At 36.6% G+C, this 23,996-nt stretch overlaps 1 long non-coding RNA gene across 1 annotated transcript; it reads right to left on the bottom strand.

Moving 5' to 3' along the window:
• Positions 1-708: 708 nt before the first annotated feature.
• On the bottom strand, positions 709-23,294 carry LOC129042595 (uncharacterized). Its single transcript, XR_008504157.2, has 3 exons — positions 23,229-23,294; positions 3,382-3,565; positions 709-1,141 (listed from the first exon to the last, which is right to left on the bottom strand). It is a non-coding gene; the product is annotated as an uncharacterized LOC129042595 (long non-coding RNA).
• Between the last annotated feature and the right edge of the window lie 702 nt (positions 23,295-23,996).

Here is a 23,996-nt window from a genome sequence, read left to right as displayed (position 1 = left end):
AATATAAAGAAAAGCAATCTATATACATGCTAAACGTAAGATGGTTTCCTATATTTTTGTTTTTTCTCTCAGGATATTATTATAGTAGCTCTATCTAGTGGTCACATACAAATATTACACTTAGCTAATAAATAGAAATTAAGAAACATGCTCTAATGTGCTATTACTGTCAATTCACTTTTTGCAAACCGAATGCCAAATGATTTAAAGATACATACATTTCACCTCATCTTATTCACTGATATTACCTTATTTTAAAATTCTTCTTTTTTAACTTAAATTGTGGTAGAAACACTTAGCATGAGACCTACCTTCCTAACAAATGTTAAAGTATACAATACAGAATGCTTACCTGTAGTCACAATGTTACACGGCAGATCTCTAGAACTGACTCATCTTGTATAACTGAAACTTCGCCTCCCTTGAATGGCAACTCTCCATTTTCCCATTCCCTCTGCCCCTGATAAAAACCATTGTACTCTGCTTTTATGTGTTAGACTATGACAGAGTCATTTTTAAGCCAGGGTTATTGATTAAAATTGAGGATTTGGGTTTGTATTTTCCTGCCATTGATTTTGATGCAAAACATAATTTAAATAATGAAAAATTTTAACAAATTTAAGAAGCTATATTTTAAACTTACAAGTTAGAAGAGAATATAAAATGTGATCTTAAAAACTTTGATGATTTATAACCATAGTGGGGTCTATCATTTATGAAAAATTGTTGAAAAATATTTTTACCAGGCCAAAATTATGCCTTCCGATGAAATGATATTTTGCTGTGGGATAAAATTTTACTTATTATCCAAAAGCTTTGAAATATTATTTAAGTAACCCATAATCTAATTTTAATGCCTTTATGTAAACAATGGCTTTTTAGCTATTGTCATAAAAAATTAATCAAATCCTAATGACTTCAAATAACAATATTTTATTGATTTCATGAGTCTGTGTGTCATCAAGATGGTTCTGCTAATCTGGGCCAGATGTCGTCCTCAGCTGAGCCCATTCATGCATCTATGGTCAGTTGCCAGATCACCTGCCAGGTCAGCTGGGGACTGGATGGTCCAGTAAAGTCTCAGGTGGTATGATTCATCTCTCACCTTCCTTTAGGCCAGCTAGGATTCTTCACACAGTGTCTGGGTAGGGTTTCAAGAGAAAGGACAGAAATTTACAAAGCTCCTTTGAGGCCCAGAGTTGGAATTGGCACCACATTACTTGTGCTGCGTTTTATGACCAAAAGAAGTCACAGGGCAGGTAAAGAGAAAGAAAAGAGACTCCTCTCTTGATGTGAGCAGCTGCAAAGTCACATTGCAAAGGGTATGGATGTAGGAGAAGTGAATTATGGTCATATTTTCAATCTACTATGAGTTTGAAGGAATTTTTAAAATATAACTTTTTTTTCATTTAGAGTTTCACAGATATTCTATTTGTATAGCTTAACATGAGGCCTTTTTTAAGTTCATGAACAAATTTTTATATCTTCCTTGCTAAATTTTAAGAGTCATAATTATCTCTCTTTGGTAGGGACAGGTCAATAAATAGCTTTGTTTATAAATAAAATAAGATTAATTGCAACTTAATTTATTTTAGCTCTATGCCCAAAAAGAATACTCCTCAGTGAAAATAAAAGCTTTGGGCTAACACATGTTCTCTCTTATAAGTGGGAGCTGAATGATGAGAACACATGGACACATGGTGGGGAATAACACACACTGGGCCCCGTCAGAGCTGAGGGGTTAGGGGGAGGGGGAGCATCAGGAAAAATAGCTAAGAGATGCTGGATTTAAGACCCAGGTGATGAGATGGTCTGTACAGCAAACCACCATGGCACATATTAACCCGTGTAAGAAACCTGCACATCCTGCACATCATGTACCCCTGAACTTAAAGTTGAAAGGAAAAAAATAAAGGTTTGGGCTAAGAATCCCTGAGTCCTATTGATACATTTATCAGTAGCATTGTCTCAGGAAAATCATTTCCCCTCACTAGTTCCTTGCTAACCTATTTGTACAATGAAATAATGGAGTTGGGTATCCTCCAAGATTTCTTCTAAATCTTCTAACTTTTTTTTTTAGTGTTTCTTCTAGTATTCTCTGTGACAAACACATACACACACACAAACACAAACACACACACTATTTACTCTGCTAAATGCAATCAAGAATATTCTAACTAGTAATTAATTTCCATTCAGTTAAAAACATCTAAATATTGCCTAGACTAGGATGGGCATGTATCAGTCAAAGACAAAGTAATTATTTTAAAAATACCTTTGTGACAATTATAACCCTGATTCATATTCTTTTAACATGTATTTTCAACTCAACATTCTCTAAAAACAAACAAGCAAAACCCCCAAATGCCCCATTATTCCCTATATCAATTGAAATGGCTCTGTAAAAGATATACTAGTATATTGTGTTTTCAATTATTCACAGTAACAAAAATGCTACAATGAGCATCTATCTATCTCTCCAGCTACCTTTATCATATATCCATTTGATTTATCTAGAATGCTTACCAGAGGAGGAATTATTGGGTCAGAAATATATGTTGTTTTGTGTCAGATATTCACTCACAGACAAGCAAGTTCGCACCAAGTGTTTCACATCAAAGGGTAAAAGACGCATAGCACCAAACACAGAGTCTAGCAATCCTAAGGTAAATGAGCTCTGTACGCCTTTAACAACTTAAACTCTAGTGGAGTGTGTTCATGAATAACCTGCTGTGGATTATTTGGATCAGGCCTTACAGAAATAGGAAAAGCACAAGGTCCTAAGGGGTCTCTAGTTATGGCAGCAGAGCGTAAAATTCTTTGTATTTTCTGCTACCGAAGGATGCAGTACAGATTTCTGCTACCGAAGGAGGCAGTACAGATGTTTCTGCAATTGGAGGAGGCGGTATAGGCCAATTTTTATCCTCCCTCTCCTGTTTTTTATTTTCAATTGGAGCTGTGGGTGGGACAACAGATTCTTTCAGATTTTTAGATTCAGCCTACTGTACCACAGAATAATAATGAGATAATGGCAGAAGTACAGTATGAACTAAACTCCAAGTGGAGAAAACAAAAGAATCAACTTTAAGACCTTTTTGATGAGCCTGTTTTAATCCTTCTCTTGCTCCCAATTTTCCACATCAAGAGTGCTTGCCTGTGGAAACTGTGGGTTATGCGTAATAACCTCCTGTGGCTTCTGCAGGAGGTTAGTGTCTGCAAATTAACCTGAGCTGGAGACTGTCTCAACAGAAATTTAAGCAACTGCACATAATGTTTTTCTTTAACAGACAAATTCTTCCCCTTGTTACTCTAATTCAGAAAACTTCCTGTTCCCAGTATTTCTTTAAAGCACTGCTCCCAGCACATCTTTAGGGCACTGACCTTATATCCACTGCCGGCAGACTTGTCCCGGGGTCCCCGTTTGCCTTGCCAATTTCAGTTCCTCTGCTTCAGCAGACCTTCTTCGTTCACATCCTTGAAGTCCCATGTTCAGGCGCCACTTATTGAGCACCCGATTCCATCCCTGTTCGGGTGCCATTATGTAACCCGCACAGACCTAAGGGGACTAAACAAAGGGGGCAAACACGGAAATAAAAGACAAGAGACAAAAGAGTATATTTGGAAGAAGGGGTCAGGGGGCACCTTGCCTCTAGTGGACAAGGGCCCTGAGCTTTACACAGCTCTCCATATTTATTAGGCAAAAGAGATAGTGATAAGGGTGGTGGAGGAAGGGGTCAGCTGCTCAATCTAGAGTAGGCTTGCAAGACTGCATTCCTCAAACAACAGGCTCTAGATGTCGCAGTAGATAACCTCGGCACCAGACAGTGATTGCCTCCAGCAAACCTTCTATCGGCAGGAGCAGTTGTGAGTTTGCTCACATCCTGCATTCATGATAAACAGTTTGCTGTTTGATCATATAGCCTCCATTGGAATGCTGAGTTGGTCAGGTCTCCTGGGCCTTCAGCTCGCTACAGTTTTGCTCTAAAAAGCTGAGCTTATGGTACTAATGTTGTTTTTGAAGTTTGATAAAATGTAACACTGTAATGTAAGAGGATAAAATTAGGTGACTCCTGATTGAGTGAGGAGTATTCAGGAATTCTGCACTAACTTTGCAACTTTACTGCAAATTTAATGTTATTCCCAAATAAAAAAGTTTATCTAAATACTGCAAAAAGATAAATCATGTTATCAATTGGAACTTTTATTTTTAAGTAAGTAAAATATAAATACATTGTGGTATATTCATACTGTGTAATAGTTAACAATGAATTAGCCAGATTTATATGCATCAGTATAGATGAATCTCATGACATACAGTTTCAGAAATCATGTTGCAGAATACAATCTTTAATTAAACTCCAGGAAATGCTAAAATAATGTATTTTTTAATATTTATATGTACATATGTGTACTTAGGAAATTTAAAAAATATGAACAGAATGTGCACTGAATTTATAGTAATAGTGATATGATATGTCTAGGGAGGGTAATGTGCAGGAATTCAACCTAATTTGTTGTTTTGGTCCCTATAAGAAAAATTACAGCAAATTTATAAACAAAAGAAAATTTTGAAAATTATGCTTTAAAATGCCTACTGTAAAACCACCAAAGTGAGTTTCCATTAGTTAATTTTGATTCTCACCTCTTAGCTCTCTGTATTGTATTTAAATTTTTGTATTGTAGTAATGGAGAACACTTCATCATCAACTGTTTTGTTTTGTTCAGTGTCCTCTAACTCTCAAATCCACCTTCTCTTTTCCATCCTTATTACTCTCACTGCAATTTGAATCAAATTCTTACAAGCCTGCTGCCTGTTGCTATTGACCTAATTGCTCTTCTTGTGTCTGGCTGTGTCTATGGCTGATCGATGTTCCTCAAGTGCCACACTGATTAAATTCTTCTCCTGCTTAACCACCTTAAATGACATCGACGTGTCAACTCCTTAAATACAGATCCCTCTGCCTGATTTTCAAATAATTCCACAAAATGACTCAACCTAAACTTTCCTATTACCCACTTCCACTGCATACTTTTATAATATTGCAATTGTTCAGTACAACTAATAACTCCCAAACAAGTTTCATGCTTTGTCACTTTTATTTTTTTGTACCTGTTAATTCTTCAGGTTGAAATCACTTCTACAAACACGGCCTCCTGGAATCCAATGCAGCTTTCGAGGGAAAAACACCTATGTTGTGTCCTTTTGTAATTATTTTCTGATCCTAATTTACCTTCTTCCTTACCACCCCCACCCAATTGTGACATATATTTCTCTTAGGTGCTCATAATACTTACCTAGTACATTTTAGTATCACATAGGTATAGACATATTTATACTTGCCTTAAAACTAAAGGTTAGGATTTATGCCAATTACATGAGTTGGTTTAGTTTAGGAAATGAATTAATCTTAATATGGACGTATTTGGGTATATATTTTGTGGAACTGAAAAAAGGGCTGAAAAAATTTCTTAAGGTGGAAGAGTAATATTGTGGAGATTAAAATGTGGAATATATTGAAAAGTAACCTGCTACTTGAATAATAACCTCTGTAATCATCCTTTGAAGGAAATTTAAAAAAATAAAACTTCACAAAGAAAATATACACCACTTTTGTATTAACGAATGTAGTTCGACAAAGCTTTTGGGCTGAATAAAAAGTAATTGTTCAGGAAAGCATTGTTTTAAGGAATACATATTAACAATATTTAATGAATAATGATTTTTACATGTGATGTCATGTTTTTCACCATGTCTTCTTGACAATAACAGAAAAGAAGTTCTAATCTTTGCTCTGAACTAAATCTACTTATTTTAGTGCAGTAACTATTATGCCTTTAATCTCTTTATGACCATATTAAAATAAATAAGTAGAAACTTTTAGAAATTTCAAGTGGTCAAAATTAAAAATAAATGTGTTATAGAAGTAGAAATGCTAATTTAATTCTAAAACTTAATTGTGATGAATTATGGTTAAAAGATAACAGAAACTTCTTCCCCATCCCCTTTTATTTTTTGATTCAATGAAGGAATGAAATGTATTTCAGTTAAGTAAATAGGAGAGACTAGTCCAGCTTTTTCAATACCGTGTTCCTCAAAGTAACTTTAAACATTAATAGATGTTAAATGAAAAAGAGGTTCTCAAGCAAATTTGGCAAATACTACATATAGTAGCCATCTCTTGGAAAGCTACAGTGAGAATTAGCATATATATAGCTCTCAGAATTCTTATTATAAATTTGCTGTCTAAGTGTATTTGTCCTGGCATTTCCCAAATTTACAATATAGAATCATTTTTTATTCCTGCAGAAGGTGTATTAGCATATTTCTTAAAACACTTTGAAATGCTATACAAGATTCCCATCATTGGTCATTTGTACATCAAATATTTACTGAATATCTTCTACAATCCAGGCACTTGTTAGACTGAATTTATTTAAAAAAAAGAGGCATACTCCTTGCAGTCAAAAGTCACCTGAGGATAGGGAGGAAGACATCATAAGTCTTCATCGTGTGATATGTTAGGATATAGGTAAGTAGAGAGGACCATGTTGTGGACACCCAGCCAAGTTGGCTCACAAGAGATTGCTAACTACCTACTAATCACTGATAGAAAGGGATAGGGCAAAGGAAGTGTTATAGCATTTATTCTAAATATTGAAGCTGAGTTTTAAAGATTGAGAAGTTATACAAACAGGCACTATTGTAGCCTGTGAGAATGAGTAGAGGCTTAAAATAGTGTGACTTATTTGAAAAACAGTAGGTGATTTGACATAGAATTTACAGTGTGGGAGGAGAGAGTGGTTAGAAAAGACACTGAAGAGGTAGGCATAAGGCAGATCCTTTCTGGAAAAGTAAGACTTGTGATCTAATGGATATCTGGGTCCATTGGAAGAATTTAACAACAATGACATCATCAGATATATATTTTAGAGTTCTGTAAATGGATTAGAATGAGGAGAGCCTGGAGGCCACTGAACATATAGACACATACGACAGAATTCAAATTTGTTTAGAGTGCATTTCTTATTTTAAAAATTCTCATTCCTACCCCAAAGCTTCATTCTGTTTGCTGAACAACATGTTATACATGGTTATCTCTGTTCTTTATAGGTAACAGCTACTAATATCCTCTCCCATCCCCACACATATGCTTCCAGAACTGGGATATGGTGGGAATGAAATTGTTTTCTGGCAAAGACTTTGTCAAATAAACACATAACAAATTTGGTTATGTGTTTAAATATGTATAAGTATCTTAAGAAACAAACAATAATTCTCATCCAGGAAAACTGACCAAAGTGATCACAAACTTTAGAATTAATAACTTATTAAAATAAATAATATATAAGTTAGAAGTTGTGTATATATGCAGGAGTGAGAGGTGGTTGTTATTTAGCCACAAACCACATAACTGAGTTATAGGTTCCAATTTTGGCAGTAGTGATCCAAGCAATGTTCTAGGGGAAGCTATCTTAGCTACGGATTTATATATAGTGGTCCTATTTAGTGTAAGAGTAGAAATGAATGGAAGGAGTGATGGTTAATAGATCTAATAAATTTGATGAATGTTCACACATACAACCTCATGCTTTTTTTGGTAGCCAGGTTTCTAGACTGAAAGTGGGCTTATACTGTGTTTTATTTTGGCCCAACCATTATGCCTGAGCTACTCAGCCATCTTTTATTTTAGGAGACACCATGTGGATCCTCACTCTACTACTGGTACTCTATCGGTACTCTACTAGTACTCTACTACTACCTGCCACTCAATCCTACTGCAAGAGATTTTGTCATAAAGGCTTCTTGGACTCTCCCTGTCTATTTGAAGTGACTCTCATTTCTTTAACCATAATCGTTCTGTAGTCTCTCTCATAGTTGCTGTTTCCAACTTCCACCTAGCCACTTATACAGAATCCTGAGGGTCATTCTTGATTCCTTCCTTTAACTTAACCTCTACCTATGTAATCAAATGTAAAGTCCTGCCAATTTTACCTTCTAGACATTACTTTAATCATCTCTTCTTTCATACATAATATTTGAACAGCTTTATAATTGATTTTCTGGTTAACTTTTGTCACCATCAAATCTAGTATTCATTTCCTGATGAAGATGGTCAAAATAAAATTTAATTGTTTTATCCACTTTCTTAAATCTGCATGTGACATCTCCATTACCTATAAAAAGGGTTGTCTAAGACCTTTCCTATATCTATCATCTTCTCCCTGTTACAACTTTCTATAAAACAATAACATAGAAAGCTCCTTGGTGTTGATTTCACATGCATAAACCACAGAGTGAGACTATCTGGTTCAAAAACTGTGTGTACCTCTTACACGGCTCTGTTACCTCATATAACATATATATATATATATATATCTGTGTGTGTATTTTATGTCTGTGTATATATATATGTATAAGTTTTATCACTTATGCTGTAAAGCAGGATAAAAATAATAGTCTTTAGTTCATTGGGTTGTTGCAAGAATTAAATGAGGTACCACATGAGAATTCTCAGAAGCAATCAATAAATGTCAGCTATTATGATATTTATTTATCAACTTGTACACTCCAATAATTGACACTGAGGACATTGTTATGCCAGGTGGGTCTAGCCACGTGTCATTTTCAAAGAGTCTATACTAATTCTAGGATGTCTCATTGTGTATAGATTAAAGAATAGACCTTTTAAAGAGAAAAATACAAATGCACATAGATCAAGTTTCATTAAGATAAGAAAAAAAAATGTCCCCTTGATATAGGTTGGATTTGTGTCCCTGCCCGAATCTCAATTCATGTCACATTGTAATCTCCAATGTTGGATTCCGGGGGCAAACTTTCCCCTTGCTATTCTTGTGATATAGTGAGTGAGTGGTCCTGAGATCTGGTTGTTTAAAAGTGGGTAGCACCTCCCCATTCCTCCTCTTCCTCCTGCTCCCACCATGTAAGATGTGCCAGCTTCCCCTGGGCCTTCTACCTTAATTGTAAGTTTCCTGAGGTCTCCCAAGAAGCAGGAGCCTGTACAGCTAGCAGAACCATGAGCCAATTAACCCCCCCCTTTTTTTTTTTTTTTTTTTTTTTTTCAAGACAGAGTCTTACTCCGTCACCCAGGCTGGAGTTCAGTGATGTGATCTTGGCTTATGGCAACCTCCACCTCCTGGGTTCAAGCCAGTTTCCTGCCTCAGCCTCTTAAGTAGCTGGGATTGCAGGTGTGTGCCACCATGCCCAGCTAATTTTTGTATTTTTAGTAGAAATGAGGTTTCACCATGTTGGCCAGGCTGGTCTCGAACTCCTGACCTTAAATGATCCAGCTGCCTCAGCCTCCCAAAGTGCTGGGATTACAGATGTGAGCCACCGGGCCTGGCCTGAACCTCTTTTCTTTATAAATTACCCACTTTCAGGTATTTCATTATAGCGATGTGAGAATGAACTAATACACTCCTTACCCTCCCATTATCTCACCAAACTGTATTCCAGTACCAGAGTTCTTTTGAGCCCTTAGTGGGAAAATACCTTCCCTCTACAGGGAGGCATTTTTTATACTAAGAGATAATGATGATGGCTTGGACTGTGGTAGTGGTAGTGGAGGTGGTGACAGGTGATTATAGTGTAAATATGTTTTGAGTATAGAAATGACTGATTTTTTTGACAATTGGATTATGGACTGAGAGAGAATGAAGAAAGTATAGGATGATTCCTGGGTCTTCATTCTGATGAATTTGAAGAATGACGTTTTCCTGAATTGACACAGACTTTTTCTAGGAATAGTTGGGGAATAGATCTGGTTGATCATGCATACTGTTTTGATAGAGCTCTTTACTGTATTTATTTATGAAATCATATGACCTCTACAGTAGTCCTGGGAAGAAGGTTGTGATGAATCACAGTATGGGGGGGCATGTGGTGTGAAATTATTATTGTTGCCTCTGTGTTAGTTATCCTTGGTTATTATCAACTGTAAACAGAATTGTATGTTTGGGAAAGTATTTCAAGATAATGATTGTGGTAATTCAGCTTATTATTCCTAAGTCACAGCATTTTAGAATATCCTTTGACTAATTAAGCATCGTAAGATCGAAGGTGTAGTAGTTAAGAGTGCTGGTGCTAGAGTCTGGATACCAACAATTGACTCCTGGTTCACCAACTGCGTGACATTGGGCGGGTTATTGAACATGCCTAGGTCTCACATTACTTACTGGGATAAAGAGAAAAATTAAACTGTAGTTTCAAGTATTAGAATACAATGATATATCCATAACACCCTTAACACAGTGCCTGGCATTAAATGCCCAATAAAAGTTAACTTTTAAATTATGATATTTTGGATTTTTACAGTGTCACTTATGTAAGTTCTTTCCTTATTTTACATAGTGAATTACTATTTCTGATTTAAGATACCTAGTCAGTTTATATTTTGTTATGGTTTTCCTATTGAACATAATTTTGTATTAGTCCTACACTTTCAATAATTTGGCTTCTATTTTTTTTCTTACCTACTTTAAACATGAAATGTTCAGTAATTCAACACTCATAAAGTCTATGTAAAAATGAATGAAAAATGAATATTTTTGAGGGAATAATAAAGTAGTGTCTGTATATACACAGAAATAGTGTTTAAGAGACTGGTTTGTTTTATAATTAGAATATGTTTATGTATAAAATAAAACTGAAGCCCCTTTCATAGGAAACAGAGGTTAAAAATAGCATAATAATATTAGTCTGTAAAATAATAGGAAAAAAACAAATCAAGAACTACTAAGCTAAGAAAGAAAGAAAGAAAGAAAGAAAAAGTATTCAATGTGAATTAAAATAAATCAATACCTTGAGAATCAACTACCTAATCACCAAGTAATCAGTATAAATTTGATTTTTATTGGATAGCAACAAAAGCCACAAATTTTACTTGCTACCTGTTTCTTGTAATATTGTTTGGGCTTTCGCTTTTATTCCAAACTTCAGGTAAAATTACTGTTAAAGAACTTTTTTAATTGATCTCAAAAAGTATGCATAGGGAAAAAAGTAGACTGAAGTTATAATTGTAAATTTTCCACAAAAATAAGTTTTAAAACATACATTCAATTAAAATGCACCTATACTCTTCAAGTAAGTGAAAAAAAGCCATCCCAAAGATGTAAAATGATTCAGTGTTTTCTTAAAAGTGTTTTGTTTAACAAAATCACTTGGAATCATATTTTATATAAGCTAAAAATTAGTTGTATGATAGTCTGAAATATGAAATTGCCAATATTTTGTTGTATTGATCTATAAAAGTGGTAATTTCCTATTTATACCTAATAGACTAAATATGGGGTCTGTATTTTAACAAATATCTTTGTGGTATCCATATTTGAGAAAATTTGATCATCTGGCAGCATAATTCACAAGTTATCACTAACCATAATGGTAGGAATAGCCTAAGTCAAAGTGAAACACACTTTGAAAGCTGTATTCTTCCTCATTTTTCAGCTATGAAAAGATTCACCCCAAAAGATGATTCAGATTCTCCATTTTATAGCTGTATGATTTGGGACAAACTACCTAATCTCTCTCTTCCATTCTCACTCCCCACCTTCCACCACTCATTTGTAAAATGAAAGAAATAATCCCAGATCTACTGAATTCAGCTGATTTTACATGACTGAAATATTACATTATATGTGAAATTATTTGGTAAACTCATTTAACACCATTTTCTGGTACCACGTATGAGTTACTAGTAAAGAAAACATTTGTAAATATATTTACTTATGGATTATATTGATCATCTACTTATTTTTAACATATTTAGTACCTGATGTTTCTAGACTAAATGGATACATCTGCCTCAAATCATTCGTAAGATCAATTATGAATGGTAAGTTTTCTCGAAATACAACAGCATAAAGTTTCAGAGATAAGAGGGCAGTACCCAATAAGAGCTAATTAACATGAGTCTTATCTTTAACACACTTTAATATTTAAATTTAGCATGAAATGATTCCTAATAAAAAGAAAATACATTTTAGATCACAAATCTGAATATAACTAACCAACAATATTGTCTTCAATGTGCATTTTAAGTTCCTCCTTAAGTAACCGAGCAGCTTAACTTCAAAATGCATTTTAACTTTTTCCCCTTTCTATTTTCTCCCTGGTTTTGAGACGTAACCTTGAAGCAAACTGCAGAAGCCTTTTCCCATAATCTTGAATTAGACTCCCCACCTACCCTTTCCCACAGGATACTCTCATATTTATCAAATTATATGCTAGTATCTAATTATGTGCTTAGCTAGAAGTTCCAAGGGCTAATCTTCAGACAGACAGGCCAGACCTGGAGACGCAGCTCCAAAATTGCAGAGATTACCTCAAGGCAGCTCGGCAACCACCTTGCCATTGTTGAGATGATGCCAACCTGCGCTCCAGATGGTCTGTGACTCAAGATAGCCACCAAACAAGATACACAGACCTTCTACTCAGCACAACTCCTACATGCCTCCTATATCAAGTTTCCCTTTTTAAACCCTTGCCTTCTCCCCAGAAATTCAAAGTGGTTACTTTGGGTGTGAATCTTGCCATTTCCCTATTGCTAGTTTTGGTAAATAAAGTCACTTTCTTTCCACCGTACCTTGCTCTTGCTATTGGGCTCTGCAAGCACTGAGCAGCCAGACCTGAGTTGAGTTACACGTATGCAGTTATCCCCGTTGGCTAATGTAGAAATAAATGTGGTGCTTTCTCTGGGTTTTCATTTTGCCTAATTTATCTCAGGCTTGTTGCTGAGGATACCAGGAACCTAGCAACACCAAGGGACAAAATCAGAACCAAAAAGCCACCAACAAAAGCCTGTTCTCTCTAGACAAAGGACTAGAAAAGAAAAACTTTTAGAAAATAACCACTTTAGCCAAACACGACAGAAAAACTTCTCCGCTCCTAACAATGCTATCCAAGGTTGAGTGGGGAATCAAGAATTCCACACTTGCTGGACTATAACAAGGCATCCTAGGGCCCTGCTAAAGTAGGGATAAAGAAGTCCAAGTTCAGAAAGCCAGAACTTTAATCCCTGCTAGGTTATAACAAGCCTCATTCCGCTTCCCAGTGAAGTCAGTGAAGACCATATAGGAAGCTTGGACTTCCACCCCACCAGACAGTAATGAAGCACCTCTGCTTCTCCCTACTGGGGTATTGCCAGAGAAGATCTAGTGCAGAGACAGGGCTTCTACCATCACCCTGCAGTAATGAGTCCCCCACCCCACAGTGTCAGAGGAGGCCACCTCAGGGCTAACAGTGGTTTTCCCTAGATACTATAATTACACAGTTTTGATTGTTTTGTTTGTTTTTAATCTTACGTATTACCATTTTTATTTTCTGGTAGAATTTTTCCCAAGGAATATGTACTATTTTTACCATCAGACAAAATAGTAGTTGGGGAGTAGATCTGGTTGATCATTAATGTTGTTTTGATAGAGTTCTTCACTGTATTTATTCACGAAATTATAGGATTCCTACAATAGTCCTGAGAAGAAGGCTGTGATGAATCATAGTATGGAAGGAATTTGAGGGAAGTTATTGTTGTTGCATCTGTGTTAGTTACCTTTGATTATTATCGATTTTAAGCAGAATTTATAAATATAAGAAAATTGAATCTGCCCTTTAAAAAACATCTAGTTTATGTAATATAAAATTTTTTGGAATAATGGTAATGAACTGTTAGATCACTTCCATTTTATATTAAATAAGGACAGTAAGTTATCAGAATTTAGTCTAGTTCTTATATAATTTGTGATAATTTCCTACATAATAATAACCAATAACCAATAAAACAACTAAACTTCACAAATAAGTACGTATTGACAAGGACCCACTGACAGAGAAAGAGCTTGCCTAAAAGTATGTGAAAAACTAAAGATGTATAGTACCTAATGGAGCAATAGGAAATGTGTTTGAAATGTGGGGAAGAGAGAAGTAAAAGTAAATAAGCACAGAGGCTAAACAAGAAAATATGTACTAAAGATATAATTAAGCTGAAGGCAGCTATGTCAGGGTAAAGGGGTCTGACTTTGCATTTCCTGCAGTCAGTTATTCTTAATTTTCCTTTTTAATTCATATGTCTACAACAGACTCAACATATGCTCTTTCTGATATTCCAATGTCATGTTGAATAAGATTGGTGTCTCTGTATTTGCATTAACATACGTATCTGTGGTCTCTGTTTTCCTTTCAGTCAGTAAATTTAATTTTTTAAATTTATTTTCTCTTTTTCTTTTGTCTATAATTATGGTGTTCTCCTCCAAACCCCTCAATTCAAATCTGTTTGTGAGCAAAACAAACAGTGCTTAATATAGTAGTTAATTCAATTCCTCTATGATCCAGGAAACTGCTTATACTGCTCAGTGCCTACACTACATTCAAGTGTGAGTAATGTAATACCTCCCCTACACATAAGCTGTATGTTGAATATATATTGTACTCCTGTTTATAAATAATAGTGATAATAATCTGACAAAGTGGCAATATTTTATTTTAGGAAAATCACCATGCAAATATATACTCAACTTTTTTTTGAAGAGGAACTTTTTCTCAGTCTGTACCCTATTAATTATAATGACCCAGAAATTTTTTCATATGAGCTTTTATCCACACAACTGGTTTTAAATACTAAACTACAGCATATTTCCCACTGTTGTTACTTTCTACCCCTCCACTTTTTACTTTTAATTTATCTCAAAAGGAGGCATATATTTTATTTTACAGTTTTAAGGGTGTGTGTATAGTGGGGAGTGGTAGTGGCTAACTATGACTCTTGGGATCACACATTAACTGACCAAGAAGTTAAAGGAGGTATTTTTTTTCTTGAGTTCAACAGATATGGTGAATCTTTTCTAAATTAATAAAATGAAGCAATACAAAAAAAGGATTGGATAGAAAAATCACCCACTTTTACTACCCAGAATAAGGCAATTGCATTCAGCTAGTTTTTAAGGCACTTCTCATATAAATTTTATTCCCGTATCTTCAAAACGCCTACTCCTGCTTTTCATCTACATTGTTCTGTAGTTATTAATACTAGTTATGAATGGTGGTTAAGAATTACAATTCAAAATCTTACTGAATAATATGTTGGAATAAATTACATGTTCTTTCAGGAATAAAAGTTACTTGTTTTTATATAGCACACTGACTAAAGAAGATAATTTTAGTCTTGTCAGTTTAAGTCTACAGAGATATAAGGTTTACCAGAATTAAGAAAGCGTTAAATCTGCTTTGATGAGATTCTGTGAAGGTGGATAGAGAAACCTACATTACTTCCAGATGCTAAGTGAGGATTATATATGAGACTAGTTTCCTATGTATCCTGGGAATTTATGAAATTAAGATTCATTTAGACCGTGATTAAGTTAACTACTGTGTTTATCGGGTGTTCTGGAAAGCAGACACGGAGATGGGGTTAGGAGTGCAAGAGTTTTATCAGAATTGGGCAGGGAAAGTCTTCAGACTATGCAGCAGAGCTGACCCCTGGGAAAGGGAAGGAAAAAGGGGGAGAAGCAGGATTAAGCATGTGGAGCCTTAGATTATAATGCAGATATGACAAATTCTCAGCTACACAGTGGGAAGCTCCAAAGCAAAGACTGATGATTACAGGAGTCCTGGATTAGGCAGAAATGTCCAGGCCTTAGTAGTTCCAATGAGCTCAGTATTTGGCTAATCTGTGCAGCTCACTGGTGATTTCTTTCATTAGTGAAGATCTTGGCAGCAAACCTCCATGTGTGGCAAAGTCCATCTCTTGTACCACACAGACCCACTTTTCCATATATTTTGACAGCAGTCCCTCCAAGGTACCAATAGAGGACTTTCTAAGGAAAAACTTAGGATGGATAGTGAGATAAATTACAACACTCACCACTACAGTGAGTCTTAGGATGTAACTGGTATTCATTACCTCCTTTCTCCATTAAAAATTCTTAGTTCCCTGTGTTCTTAGCTATCACCTCCACTGGTCTCAGTGACTTACCTGGTAGTGTCATTTAAAATTTCATTTCTAAGGGAACTGAGCTCCTGGAAATCATTCTCTTGTTGAGTCAGAACTGATGAACTTACCCCTTGATATTCACACAGTTTGAATGTGTGCCCCAAAAGTTAATGTGTTAGAAATTTAATTGCCAATGTAATAGTGTTAACAGGGCATTTATGAAGTGATTAGGTCATGGGGAACCACCCTCATGAATGGATTCATGCTGTTATCACAGGAGTGGGTTAATTATCATCAGAGTGGCTTTCTTCTTAAAGCGAGTTTTTTTTTTTTTTTTCACACGCACACTCCCTTGTGTTCCTATCAACCATGTGATGACACAGTAGGAAGGCCCTCACCAGATGTCAGCACTATGTTCTTAGATTTACCAGCCTCTAGAACCATGAGAAATACATGTATTTTCTATATAAATTATCCAGTCTGTGGTATTCTCTTCAGCAGAAGAAAATAGGCTTAATCAGGAAATTGGTCTTCAGAAGTAGAACTGTTGTTATAACAAATGCCTGAAAATGTGAAAACAGTTTTAGAATTGGATAATGGGTAGAGGCTAGAATACTTTGGAGGAATACGCCAGAAATAGCCTGTATTGCAGTGAACAGAACATTTAGAGAGATTCTGGTGAATGCTCAGAAGAGGAGGAGAGCCATAGGGTCTGAATCTTCTTAGACATTACTTAAGTGGTCGTGATGAGAATGATTGATTTCTATCAACATAGAAATATGGGCAGTACTGACCATTCTGTTGGGATCTAAGACAGAAATGAGTAACAAGTTTTGAAAACTGTGGTAAGTAACATTCTTATTATACAGCAGTGAAGAGTTTTGATGAATTGTGTCCATGCCTGAGGGCTTCATAGAAGGCAGAATTTAAGAGTGACAAAGTAAAATATCTGGTAGAAGAAACATTTTTAAGCAGCAATGTGTTCAGGTTGCTATGTGGTTACTTGTAAGGACATACAGTGAGATGAAAGAGCAAAGGAATGACTTAAAGTCATACTATGCGATTAAAAGAGAAATGGGGGAAAAATTAGAAAATTCACAGGCTGATTATCATAAAGAGTAGAAAACCATGCTTGGGAGAGAGTAATAAGGAACAGAATACTAAGGGTGTGTCTGAGAAATTGTTTGCTAAAAAGATTACTGTAGAAATAAGGGAGCTAGATGCTATTCATCGACACAGTGTGTCCTGTTGAAAGTTCCTGAAGGCATTTCCAAGATCTTCAGGGCTGCCCCTTCAATCACAGGCCAAGAGCTCTAAAAAAGCAGAATGGTTTTGGGAGATGGGTCTAGGGTACCCTCTATGGGCTCGCTGCCAAGAGTTGCCTCAGAACTCTGGTGCAGCATCCTGTGACTGCCCCAGCTATGGCTCAAGCACCCTCAGCTGTGACTCAGTCTTCCACTTTAGGAGATACAAGCCATAGATTTTGGCAGCATTCACATGGTACTAATTCTGAAGGCACACAGAATGCAAGAAATGAGAGGGTATGGCTTTCTCAATCCAGATTTCAAATAATTTGCAGACTGAATGAAAGCCCAGACAGAAAACAGCCACAGAAATGGAGCCACCACAGAGAGCCCTACTAGGGAAATGTTGAGCAGGAATATAGAACTGGAGCTGCCACAGACAGTGCCCAATAGGGCAATGCCTAGAGGGGCCATGAAAGTAGAGCCACCCCAAAGTCCCCAGAATTGTAGAACTGTCACCGTGCAACTGCAGCCTTGGAAGGCTGCATGCATGAGACATCCTGTGGGGGTCTATCCTGCAGACTCCAGCTTGCCCAACAGATGAATAACGTACCCAGACACCAATATTTAGTGAAAGAGCAGCTAGGGGTCTGAGCCACTCACAGACACCAAGGAAGGTGCTATAAAGAGTCAGCAGCCATGACCTCAACTTGCTGGCCCTGCTGGCATTTATTCAGCACACATCAAATAACAAAGGTCTCAAGTAAACATCACTAGAAGGTAATTACCATTGCTGACTCCCCCGAGTAGAGCGCAATCATGGACCCACAGATAGTCAAAGGTTAGTCTTAGGACCACATGAGTAAACAAGCTATTTAGATAGACTCCTCTACATTCCTATGTTAAATTACCCTTGCTATAGCTCAAAGAGGATTAGGCTGCCTTCAGCCATAACTCTATCCTGAGGCTTTTGCAGAAACCTTCTGGCCTTCCAAGAAGATTTCTGTTTATTTTACAATTTCTCCCACCATCCTGACTGAACCCCTAAAACATCCAGCCCATCAGAGCTGCTGTGTGGGCCAAGCCCAGCAAAGCCTAAAGATGGGGCTGCCTGAAGCCTTGGCAACTCAACTCTCACCGCAGTGTGTCTAGGATGCAAGATATGGAGTCAAAGGAGATCATTCTACAGCTTTAAAACTTAGAGCCAGTTACCCTTCTTTTCTTGCCTATTTCTCCCTTTTGGAATGGAATGTCTGTCCTATGCTTGTTCCACCATTGTATTTGGAAGTAGATAACTTGTTTTGATTTCACAGGCTCACAGCTGAAGGAATTTGCCTCAGGGTGAATCATGCCTTGAATCTCACCTCTAATTTAGATGAAACTGGGACTTTTAAGTCGATACTGGAGTAATTTAAGACTTTTGAGACTATTGAGATGGAATTACTACATTTTGCATGTGAGAAGGACACAAATTTTGGAAGATAGGGATGGAACACTGTGGTTTACATGTGTCCCGCAAGAGTGCATGTGATAGAAACGTAATTGCCAATATAAAAGGATTAAGAAGTGGTGCCTTTAGCAAGTGTGTAGTCATGGGAACTCCACACTTATGAATAGATTAATGCCATTATAATGGGAGTGGGTTAGTTACTGGAGGAGTGATTTACTTATAAAAGTGAGCCCTCTCTCACAAGTGCTTTTTTGCCCTTCTGCCTATTTGCATGGTATGACATTGCAGGAAGACTCTCACCAGATGCCAGTGCCATTCTCTTAGACTTCTCAGCATCCAGAACTATGAGAAAGAAAGGTATTTTCTTTAAAAATTACTCAGTCCGAGGTATTATGTTTTGGGAACAGAAAATGAACTAAGACAGGACGGGAATGGAATAATGCCATTATTATAGGAGCAGGTTAGTTCCCAAGGGGATGATCTGAGTTTCACATAAAGCCTTTCTTCTCCCAGTTGTTTAATGACAGTCCCACCTCCTCCTGCTAATCAGGTTAAATTATTCTGTATTAGATTGTGACCCTCCCTCTTGCCTGTAGAATCCTGAACATAAGAAGGCAAAAATACTTAGATGGCAGTCATAGCTTATAACTCAATAGGTCTCTTGTATGTCACTTGAAAGGCTCCATTTTGGGACTTGAGGCTAATCCTGCAGATCTCAGAGTTGTAAGGATAGGAAACATAAGTCCCTCAGTTGTCATGGAGAATAATTGGTAAGAGAAGCACTTGTTCTTCTATTCCTTGGTCCCAGACCCATGCATTCTTCCTACCAGGTACACAGGATCATACAGAGTTCTCTGATTCCATGTGTATATGTTATCTTGGAGGATATGGCCTTTAAGAAGGCACTTCAGCTGCACCTGCAGCAGACCATTCCAATGCTCTCTTAGGACAATTTCTTCTGGATGGTAAAATATATGACAAAACCAGTGAATTCTATGTTTGTAGGCCTGCTCCCATGCTTCCACTGTTTTAAAACAGGTCCCTATGTTGATACTATTTTATGGAATCCTATATGCCTTTGGATGAGGTCTCGGTAAGCCCCAAGATAGTGGTACTGTTGAAGCTCTTCAGGTCATTTCCCTTTGGCTGCCACTTTGACTTGAAGAGCACTAAAAGCCTTTCTGGTAATTATGTGTCACAACCTGACCTCTATGGCTTTGGGGTCATAATTCACATTTCTGTCAATAATCCAAGTTCATTGACAGCCTCTTCTACCATCAGTCCTGGCTTGCAGAGGAGAGCAACCTTAGAACTCTTTAGTGTACCTCTCATTAACACATGTCTAATAGTCTTAGTGAACAGTGTTACTTGTTATCATCCTGTGCAACATCATCTTTGGGTGAGTCTTCTATCTTCAAAAAATGTATGCATTCCAGCATGCCCAACTCCCTGAGCCTTTTAATTCCTTCCTTTGCCATTTGTGGTTGCATTACTGGCATTTCAACCTGATTCAGCATAGGTCACACTTTCTCCAGGTTTCTAGAAGCCACTCTCATGAAGAATTTGCATACTGCCCTAGGATACTTATCAGATATTAAATTCTGTGTCTCAAATGTGTGAGCTCAAGTAAGTATTCTCCTTCTTATCTAATCCTGTATTCCAGCCCTCTTGATCAAACATCTTCAACATTTAGTACCACAGGTACTCCCTTGACTTCTATTAATGTGAGACAATTCTTGTAGCTGTTCCAGGGTGCAGTATTTTCCTACTTTATCAGGCCTGGATATTCCTGGTTGAGTTTTGCTGGCACTTAATCTTAGTTATACTTCTGGCAGCCAAGAGACAAGGTGAGGTTAATGGGGTTTCCTATGGACTTGATGGGAGAAGCCTCTCGGGTGTCTCCTAGATAATGATGTTGGCTTAGGCTCTGTAGAGTCCTATCTTTTAATAGGGAGGCCACCTTTCTTCAGTTTTTGAGAATCAGAAGAGTCTGGAAGTCAAAATCCCCAGGGCACATATCTTTATGTCTCCATCGTGTGTTTGAGGGGTTTCAGTTTTTCCAAACAATACTGGTACAACCAACTTGCTTCAGTTGAGTTAAGTTGAATTGTCTTAATTATTAAATCCTGAGCTTAAGTAACCTTCATATGCCTTCCTACCATAATCAGTAAGGGCTACTTTGTGAACCACCAAACAGGTGCTTAGGTCTTGACTGTTAGTTTTTCACTCTTTAAAAAATTTCCCTGAACTTTTTATTATTCCTCCATCAAGCATCAATCCTACTTAATAACAATCAGTTAATTCCATTATTCTGGCATGCATAATTCTTCCTACATTTTTCAAACTTTTAATTCACCACAAGAACAAGGTTATTAACCTCCACTGAAGCATTCCTCAAGTCACTAAGTCGTTATCAGTGAGAATTATAGCAATTGACTCACCACATTGTGTTAAGGATTATCCATGTCTCACAAAACCCCTGTGATGTTCTTGTTGTCAGTAAAGCAAAGAGTAATGTACTCCCCAAACCCCACTTGTGACAATATTTTGTTAAAGTCTCCAAAAAGGAGATGTGGATACAAAATTTTGAATGCAAGAGGTCTACTGTAGGATTATGCCTATAAAAATGAAGGAAAGATTAAGCAGGATTTTGTAGGAAGAATTTAAGATTGTGATACAAATGTATCTTGGCCAACCCAGTGGAAAGCTTTAAGGCAGGGGTGTCCAATCTTTTGGCTTCCCTGGGCCATACTGGAAGAAACACTGTCTTGGGCCACACATAAAATACACTAACAGTAATGATAGCTGAGAAGCTAAAAAATTTTGCAAAAAAATTCTTATAATATTTTAAGAAAGTTTATGAATTTGCATTGGGCCACATTCAAAGCCATCCTGGGCCACATGTGGCCTGTGCACCCTGGGTTGGACAACCTTACTTTAAGGCAAAGACTAAGTGGCAAAAAAGCTGTGTGGTAGACAGAAATATTCAGGTCCTAGTACTCCTGATGTACTCAATTATTACTTCAGGTTGTCAGGGAAGAGCATAGCCTCAGCTAAGAAACTGCAAGGAAGTACGGCTATGTGCTATACCTTTTTTGAGATTTGGGAATGCTAGTTTTCTTGCCCTTGTTGTTGAAAGCAATCAGGCAGGAGGCAAAGCAGGGCCTTATTTGGTGGCCCCCGACGTCATGAATAGCTGAAGGCTATTTGCTAACTACACTCCTTGAAGCTAATTGACAAGTGTTTTCTAGATGAGATGTCTGAGCAGAGCACCTTTGTGACTGGCACATCTGTGATCATGAACAACCTGGCTAGAAGATGATTAGTTGCATTTTACATGAAAAATCACTAAATTTTTTGATGTATATTTTATAATTTTGTTAATTGCTGTGACATTTGCAACACAGGTTAGGGAAATCCACTAAGTATAATTCTATTATTATAACTGTTTTTTAATACTTATTTAACTCTAAATAAATAACATAGCACAAGGAAAATTACTATTTTTAATGCATTTAGTTTAATCCACATAGTGGTAATTGATTATTCAAGGCATAGTAATCTTAAAAATACAAAAAAAGTCCCATATATTTCACTGTGCTTTTCCAATAACCTAGAAATATTTGTCATGTATGTTTAGAGCAATTACCCTATTTTTAATTTTTTCTCTCTTCTATTAGTATGAGACTGACTATAAACATGAAGTAGAGAACTAATAGCTTGCAAAGGATACTAAAATAGCCCATAACTGAAATCGAGCATTGACTTTAACAGCTTTTTATTTCATTTTAACAAGCACTTTTCCAGCTTGTTATATAATAAGCAGAGTGCTAGCACTGGAAAATTAAATGAGATCTTTGCCTTCAATGAGATTTCATTCTGTGTTCTATAAGATAGGTACTGACTGCTATGGGGCTTCACATAGAGACCTGAGGTGGCAGGGAAAATGAGCAAGACTTAACAAAAAAGATCAGATTTGAGAGAAGACAGGATAGATGTGTCAGATTTCAATCAAAGAAATAAAGTAGGAAGGCTGCTCAGAGAAAGGACAAAGACATATAAATTGCAAAGGAGAAAATTCTTAGAGAATTAAACAAAAACAAAAAAAACCCTTGTTTCCTTATATCCTAAAAAAAAGTTATTGTGTGAAACAAAATTAAAACATGGGTTAAGGTCAGAACACTAAATGATAGGCTAAGCATCTTTCTACAGTGTATATTTGAAATGGTGCATTTTTGTTGCAAATATGTAATCCAAGTTTGATAGATCCCATTTTAAAATTGTTTGAAAGAGAAAAGATTTAACTGGTTCTAAGTCCAAGTTATATCATTTTTGGAGTGAAGGGTGCAGCCCTGTAACAGAAACATTTTGGACATATAAAGAACAGATACTCTGCTTCCTTTGGGCAGCTTAGAGTCACTAAGGAGACTAAGTGACAGATTTTGGAACTAGATCATAGGAGAGCTAGGAGTAGAGAAATAAAGCTAAAACCATACCATTAGTTTAAAGTTGGAATGTGTATTAGTGCATTTTCATTCTGCTGATAAAGACATAGCTTAGACTGCGAAGAAAAGGAGGTTTAATTGGACTTACAGTTCCACATGTCTGGTGAGGCCTCAGAATCATGGCAGGAAGTGAAAGGTACTTCTAACACGGCAGCGGCAAGAGAAAATAAGGAAGATGCAAAAGCGGAAACCCCTGATGAAACCATCAGATCTCGTGAGACTTATTCACTACCATGAGAACAGTATAGGGGAAACCGCCACCATGATTCAAATTATCTCCCACCGGGCCCCTCCCACAACACGTGGGAATTATGGGAGTACAATTCAAGATGAGATTTGTGTGGTGACACAGCCAAACCATACCAGAATGCAATATAAAAACAGAGAAAGAGGTTGTGTTTATACCACGAAACAAAGAACTAAGAGCACTAGGAAGAACTAAATCCCATGAGCAAATATAAGCATTACTAATAAAATATTTAATGCTTTTCTGTATCTAGTTAGAGTCTACACCACTTATAGGTTTTACAATATTATTTCTATAAAGCTTGTTAAAATTCATTATGCATTGGAATTAATTAGGAGAAATGTGAGGGTTTGGGCCATTTAAAAATGGAAGGAGGACAGTGCAAAAGCCAGAGAAGGGTGTACTTAGAAGTTTGTTAGTGGTAAGGTAAAACTTTTGATTTTAGAATTTTGAAATTTTTTGCCACTATTTCAAATAAAATATTTACTTCTTCTCTAGAGTTATTACTATTTTGTTAATTTACTCCTAATTGAAATAAACATCAATTTTCATCTACTACCCAAATAAGGCACCACTGATTATATGCTTGCATCTTCCAGAAATAAAAGC

This window comes from Pongo pygmaeus, chromosome 7 (genome assembly GCF_028885625.2).
Source record: "Pongo pygmaeus isolate AG05252 chromosome 7, NHGRI_mPonPyg2-v2.0_pri, whole genome shotgun sequence".
Classification (NCBI taxonomy): Eukaryota; Metazoa; Chordata; class Mammalia; order Primates; family Hominidae; genus Pongo; species Pongo pygmaeus.
The sequence above is the reverse complement of the archived record's forward strand: the minus strand, read 5'-3'. Positions and strand labels throughout refer to the sequence as shown.